The following is an 8,144-nucleotide window of genomic DNA, read 5'->3' on the forward strand; positions in this document are numbered from 1 at the left end:
ACTGACAACAGGTTCCAGTTCAACCTATATTCTAGGTATTCCATGAATTGAAGTTTAAATAGCTGTTACCAGTATTTGAGTCTGCAGTCTTCACAGTAGCCTCTTTCAGAGTAAACATCTGTAATTGATTTCAGGGGTAACACTTCAAATTAAGTACAAAATCAGATATTTATATTTCATCTGGTTTCAATATAGTCCTTTAGTACTCATACGAATAACATTTGCTTTATTGAAGCTACTTTAGAACTATAGCTATTTTTGATTCTTTCAGATTGTAAAGTGTGAATTCAGTGGTTTTGATTTTAGTCTTTAAAGTGAAAAATTAAGCAACCAACAGATATCAATTAAAGTGTTTTACTGAATAGATTTATATATCATAAAATGCTTAAATTAAAAATAGAACATTCATGTATATACACACACATCGTTTCCATGAACAGATTACATTGCAGTTTACTCAAAAATAAATCTCCACTGTTTCTTTCTTACAAGGTATGCAAAAAATTAAAGATTTTTAGATTTAATTAGTGAATGGGTTATCTTTCATGAATCAAAAAACAGTTTAGCTCTGACCAACAGCAGGGCTCAGCTGGAGTGTCATCCTGGATACCAAAAGGTGGTGGGTTCGACCCCCCAGTTGGGGCACGTATGTGAGGGAACCAGCTGATGTTTCTCTCTCTCTCTCTCTCTCTCTCTCTCTCTCTCTCTCTCTCTCTCCCCCCTCCTTCCTCTTTGTCTAAAAAAATCAGTAAAACATTTAACATTTTTAAAATTTAATTATTTTTTGATATGTTTTTGATAAGGGTTAATATCCGAAGTATATAAATAACTAGTACAACTCAACACAAAAACAAATTACTCAATTGAAAAATGGGCAGAGGTCCTGAATAGATATTTCTCCACAGAAGACATACAGATGGCCAACAGGCACATGAAAAGATGTTCAGCATCACTAGTTATTAGGGAAATGTAAATCAAAACCACAATGAGGTATTGCCTACCTCAGATTCTTGTGCATTCTTATGTCCCCAGAAACATCTTTATTGAATAAGTCATTGATTTTGCAACTGAAGACAACATTGCCCTCCCCTCTGGGTGTGGGGGACATTTGACAGTGTTTTGAAGATATTTTTGGTTGTCACGGGCAGGGGTTACCACTACTACGGGCATATATAGTGGGTAGGAGCATATAGGTCAAGCAGGAGCGTTCAACCCTTTGGTGTCTCTGGGCCACCCTGGAAGAAGAGTTGTCTTGGACTTCAAATACACTGTGACATGTAGTCACATAAAAATCTCATGTTTTAAGTAAATTTAGAGTTTACGGGTTTGTGTTGGACTGCATTCACAACCATCCTGAGCTGCATGTGGCCCGCAGGCTGCAAGTTGAACACCCCTGATTGTGAAGAATTGAAAGTACTAAAAAGATGTAAAATGTTCCAAATTGATATTGAAAACAGTAGCTTTCTATGTCTTAAGAAATGTCTTAAAAATGTTTCTATGTCTTAAAAAGTATTGTATAACTGCATCCAAGAATCATTTGGTTCAAAAGTCAGTAGTGTCAAGGTTGACAAACCTTGAGATAAACCACTGACACATTTGAACTGTTCCTGACTGTTGAGATCAAGTTTAAAACCATATTTTCCAACACAATATTTGTTAACCCATTTTACACTTAAATTATAAGAAAATATTGAAATAATGAAGGTACTAATTGTTTCTAGACATACTCGCTTTTAAAGTTGGAAATGTCCCCTAGTTCTAGGAATAGTAGATACCCTTCCTGACCAGTAGAGGGTGCTATGAAATTAATGACAGTTTAAATGGAGACGCTGATACTTTTAGACAAATTAGTAACCATGATTAGCTTTTACTTGTTGAAGGGCCTTTTGCTTCCTGTCCCTCTACTTTTTCACTTTTCTACTCTTAACCAGTGATCCTCATTCTGGAAGCACATAAAATCACCTGGGAATCTTGTAAAGAAAATTTGGTGTCATGGTGTCAAAAAAATACAGTAAAAAAAAATTGAAATAAATAATTAAAAAAAAATTCCAACAGGACCACTCTGATGTAGGTCCCAGGAAATATACTTTTGAAAAGCTCTCCAGGGTTGAGAACCTTTGATTTTTATATGCTTGCTTTCTTTTTACCTTTATATTAGTGACATTCTTTAGCATCAGTTAATTCTTCTGGTGTACCTCAGTACTGAAAAGTTTACTGACGGTTCTTAGTGTCGGCAGTCTACAGTGTTTGTTTTGGGTTATTGGGGAAACAGGTGAATTTCTGCTTTGACTTTGGCAACGCTTACTTTTGGAGAGTTGGATTGATTTTAAATCAAGAGTTCAATTACCCTTTTATTTTTTTTGTATTACATAGAAATCTTGCAAAATATAAACCATATTTTCACCTACTTTTTATTTTGAAAAGTTTCAAATCCACAGGAGTTGGGGGATTATTCAGTTTCCTTTGAAAGAGTCGGGTACAAGACTCTGAGTTCCTTGCCTAGGGGCCAGATCTTCAGTTAGGCATTTTTTCCCTTCAGATTCAATGATTTTATTGAAGAATTAGTTTAGTATTTTCCTTGTCTCTGTTTTGCTTGTAAAATACTAATGTTTGGATTCAAGAGGAACTTTATAGGTTGGTGGCTGAGATGATAAAATTTACAATGAAAAAGTAATATAACTAATGAGGGTGCAACCTAATTCTATATTAATTAAGCCTTTTAATGTATATGAAAATAAAAGAACTTGTGGGTTTTATTGTCTGGAAATGTTTGGGGTGTGGCAAAATGTGGCATGCCATGTGGCTGTTCCACTAAACACATCACACCTACTCTCTGCAAAATATAAATATAGGCTTATCATTTTTCATTAGTTTTGCCCTTTGCAGTAGGTGCTGCCCTCTTTCAGGAGTTCACCTAAGTATGACCCGGTGTTCCTGCACTTGTCACTCCTTTGCAGACATTCAAGAATGTGAAAGGTGATCTGAATAAGTAGATTACTTTGAAAAATGGAAAGGCCTTGTATAAACTTACACTGAAATCTACAATTGGTTAAAAAAATTTTTTCAAACAGATGAAATCTAAGTATAAATTTTGACTTGTTCTTTCATTAAAGCAAAATTCCATGACCCTTCCTTGAATGCATTTAGTTCATGATTTCAAAGTTGAAATCCAGGTTCCTTTACATACAACAAATGTTTAATTAGGAATCTGTACTTTTAGTTTGTCCTATAGATCCTTAAATCATATTAAAGAGTGAGAATAGCCCTGACCAGTGTGGCCCAGTTGTTGGGGCTTTTCCCCCGGACTGAAAGGTTGCTGGTTCAATTCTCAGTCAAGGCACATGCCTGGGTTTTGAGTTTGATCCCCATCTGGGACACGTCTGAGAGGCAACCGATGAATGTTTCTCTCACTCTTCTTATCCCTTCGTTTTCCCTAAAAATAAAATCTTTTTTCAAAAAAAGAGTGAGAACATGCTGTTAATTTTTTTCCTACTAGAATTTCAGCAGTTTTTTTTCCCAATTGAACAAAATAGAAAGGTCCTTAAAATGCTTTTTTCTTTCAAAGATAAAAAATAAAGTTTTGAAAATTTAGAGGTTGCTTCCAGATCTTGAATTTATTTCTGGAGCGAGTAGACGTGGCTTGTCAGTTGTACTCTGTTTAGTGTCCTGACCTCGTGAAGTCAGGAAAAGCTGTGTTGCTCATCTCCGTGGGGAAGTAGAGGTCATGCAGAGGGCATGTATGGCTTCGGGTCATTGAAGGACCAGGTGGAATTCTGCTTTAATTTTGGCTAGGCTTCCTTTTGGACAGATAGATTGATTTTTACTCAAGACTTAACCCACCCTTTTTGTTTTCTGTAGTATGTAGAAATCTTGTAAAACAAACCACACTATATTTTCACCAACTTTTATTTTGAAAAAATTTGAAAACCTGAAAGAACAATACAAAGAACACCCAAAATAACCTTCATGTAGACTCACCAATTATCAACATCTTGTGTAATTTCCTCCTGAGTTGATTCAGATTCATATTTTTTGGCAAGAAGTCCACAGAGGTGCTGCCATGAGCTTTTTACTGCAGCCCAGCAGGAGCCACAGGTGTGTCCTGATTGGTGTTGCTGAGTGTGATCACCTAGTTAACAGGTTGGCCACCAGAGCTCTCCATTGTCAAGTAGTTTCCCTCTTGTGATTAGTATGTAATCTGAAGTGACTTGAGGCCCTGCATATGTCCTGTTCCCCAAGAAACTTTTACCCAGAGGTTTTAGCATCCATGAAAAATCTTCACCTCAATGATTTATAACATGGTCTTTGGGAACAGGAGAGGGCTGAAATATATGTTATTTCATTATTTCTTCTACATTTATTGTCTGACAAGTTTTTATAAAGGCAGGTTTCTCCCATTTCTTTTTTTAAGGTATCCTATGGATTCATAAATTCTTAATGTTTTATAGTGCATTTCTGCCATGGCTCTTTTTGATACCCTAAATGTAGTTGTTTTAATGAATACATAGACCTTCGATTTGAAAATAAAATTATGCCCTGGATGGTGTGGCTCAGTGGTTGAGTGCCTGCCTTTAAACCAAAGGGTTGCAGGTTTGATTCCCAGTCAGGGCACATGCTGGGGTTGCAGGCCAGGTGCCCAGTAGGGAGCGTGCGAGAGGCAACCACACATTGATGTTTCCCTCTTTTTCTTCCTCCCTTGCTCGCTCTCTAAAAATAAATAATATCTTTAAAAAAAGACAATAAAATTACATTGGAGTTAAAGTGCTGAATTTAACTTTTGGCATTAATGGTATTATTAATAAAAATTAATGCTACTTCACAGAATATTGAATATACTTAACAATACTTTAGTCATCATAGATACCATAGTTATAGTTACCAGAGATGTTATCACCAAAGCAATTCTAGGTTAGCTGTAGGGGAAGCACTACTGACCTCAATACTGCTGATGTTTTGCCCAGTAGCGAGAGAAAGTTAGAGGTCAGGACAGGCAAGGGCAAGGGTAGCCATAGCCTTGCTCCATTTCTTGCCGTGCGTGGGTTACAAGCAGGCACTCTATTATGAACATTTAACAGAAGACAAAGGGAACTGAAAAGTCAGAAGAAGTGGCACATTGTTGTGTTTAAACTTTTAATTACGGAAAATTTCAAACACCTAAAAGTAGAGAAATTCAATATAATCTCATGTTCCCATCATCTAGCTTCCAGAATTTACTCATGGCCAATCTTATTTCATCTACCCTTTTTACCCACTTTCCCTTCAATATTATTTTGGAAAGAATTCCAGACATTATTTCTATGTGTAAATATTTCAGTTTACAAAGCTAACATAACCCCAGTAGTATCATGCCTACCTTAATAATTCCTTATAATTAAATGTTCAGTCAGTATTCAGATTTCTGATGGTCCAATAAGTGTCTCTATTTTTTTCAGCTTTTTTGTTTGAATCAATGCTTGCAGTCAGGATCTCTCAATGATAACAGGCATTGGAGTCAACAATTGGTGTTATAGGCACCAGGTCCCCAGAGAACTGTGGGAATCCAGGATTAGTTAGATCTGACTGAGGCAGACTAGGCAGTGAAACCAGGTGGGAAAGCTGGTTGTGTTTGGCAGGCAACTGTAAAATGGCTCTCCCCCCGGTCATATGAAGTCATGTGCCCAATTCATAGCAAAGTTCTGAGCAACCAGAATATGACAAAGTCGGAATGGTGGGGTGGCTGCTTCTGCCTTAAAGCAAGTAAATAACAAGTTCAAATCCTCAAACCGGCCTACAGAAGCCTAAAAAATGCCATTTCTTACAAATAATAGTACTCTGTAAAAACGAATCTGAGTCTCCAGAATTCATACTGCTGTTGAAGTCCCTTCCCTACCAGATCCAATGTATGAAAATTGGGCCCTGGTTGGTGTGGCTCAGTAGACTGAGTACTGGCCTGTGAACTGGAAGGTCACCGGTTCCATTCCCAGTCAGGGCACATGCCTTGGTTGCGGGTCAGGTCCCCAGTTAAGGGTGTACGAGAGGCGACTGATTGGTGTATTGCACGCACATCAATGTTTCTCCCCCTCTCTTTCTCATTCTCTTCCCCTCTCTCACAAAAAATAAATAAAATCCTTAAAACAATAAAAAAATGTCAGACACCTGCTGTTGTTAAAAAAAAGAAAGAAAAAGAAAATCGGAACACTTATTAGGACCCTGAGAATAGAGGTAAGTGAGAATACAATTGCAAAAGGATGCAGTTTCTTCACTCAGAGGAGGCTGTTTTTTCTAAAGACTTTTTCACCAGAGGGGGTCAAGTTTACCAGAGAAAGCCAATTCCCCTCTGGTCACTGCTGTCTTTATTTCCAAACCTGGCTAGTGTGAAGAGTCCAGCATGCCTCCCCTGGAGACCAAACCCAAAGAAATCTAACATGTAGAAAGAATTTGGGGACTTTGCCAATTTATATCTCCAAGAACTTCTGGAACATGTGAAGGAACAGATTTTGAGTGCACTTCTAGGATATTAATATGATGCCCTTACACAAGGTAATTCTAGATTTGTTGAACCCAAGAAGCTGAATGTGGCTTTAATAGTTTGCAAAAGTGTATTCAACAAAGGCCTACAGTAAATGAAGCCAAGATGCCCCAAGTCTTTAGTACAGTACAGAGCAGTGGTTCTCAGACTTTCTTGAGCTTCAGAATCATGGGAGGGACTTAAAAGACAGATTGCAAGCCCCACCCCCAGAGTTAGTGATGCAGGAGGTTAGAGTCAAACCTAAAAATTTGCCTTGCTAACAAGTCCTCGCTGATGGTTCTGCTAATCCTGGGGCCACACTCAGAACTGCTGGTGTAAAGGGAGGAAATATAATACCTTCAAACACAGGAACCTTGGATGGGAGGTTTTGCCTATGTAAATTCCTATTTACTGACCACCTATGTCTTTCCCAAGACAAGCTAGATAACTATACCTTTATCAAGGGTCTTAAACATGGATTAGTCCTGGCTTCAAAGCAACAATATAGCCTTAATTTTAAGGCTATTGAGGTATAATTTACATATAATCAGTTGAAATCCTGCCTTATTTTCAATTTTAGAGAAAAAATATCTAGTCTTTTTACCATTAAGTACCATATTAGCTGTATGGGTTTTTTTGTTGTTGTTTTGATGTTTTTATAGATGCCTTTTATCAGGTTGATCTTACTTTCTGAAGAGTTTTTATCATGAGTGAATGTTTAATTTTATTAAATATGTATTTCTGCACTTGTTGACACAATCATGTGAGTTTTTCCCCTTGGTCTGTGGCTGCTTTGTGCTACGATGGCAGTTAAGTAGTCGCACCAGACTGTGCGACCTGGCTCACAAAGCCTGAAATATTTACTCTCTGGCCCCTCATCTGAAGTGCTGATTCTCAACCCTGGCCACATCCTGGAATCACCTGGAGAACATTTGGGGAAAAAGAATGTCTGCCTCCCCCTCCCAGAAATTCTTACCTAGTTGGCCTGGACTGGCACCTAGCAGCCAAGGCTGAGAACCGCTGGCTTTGTGTTTGTTTGTTTTACTTTCCACTCAACTGTAATTACTCTTATGTGCACTTAGGGCTGACAAGCACTCATCCAGGGCAGTAGTTTCCATGTCTGGATATGTATCTGTTTGTCACCTGGGGAGGTTTTTAAACTATCTTCCAAGACCTCACTCCAGACTGACTACATTAGAACCTCCAGGGACTTTCTTAAGTTCCTCAGGTGGTTCTGATATGCAGGCATTTTTCAAAAGAGGACTGAGCCTAGGGCACCCTATTCGTATCAGCAAGAATTTTGGATATTGATTGAGTAACCAGATGATTATTTAGTGAGCAAGCATAGCAGAGAAGAAAAGGGATTTCTTGAGGCAGTGCAATGCAGGTTCCAGTGATCTTTTGAATAGTGCATGCCATATAGAAATATATCCTTTCTAGGAGTGACAATATACATTCCTATTAGATATGCTACATCTAACCCCTATGTACAGTGCTGCATAAAAAGGAACATGTTTTTCCTTTTTGTTTATCTTTTTATTTACTTCATAAGAACAGGTCATTCCATTAATATTCTTTCTTCTGATAATCACATAAACAGGTTAAATTAATGGAGGTTAGATGATAACCCCCTCACCCCATTCTGTCTTGACTGTAT

Source organism: Phyllostomus hastatus, unplaced genomic scaffold (assembly GCF_019186645.2).
Source record: "Phyllostomus hastatus isolate PE091 unplaced genomic scaffold, TTU_PhHast_1.1 phas_contig_41, whole genome shotgun sequence".
Classification (NCBI taxonomy): Eukaryota; Metazoa; Chordata; class Mammalia; order Chiroptera; family Phyllostomidae; genus Phyllostomus; species Phyllostomus hastatus.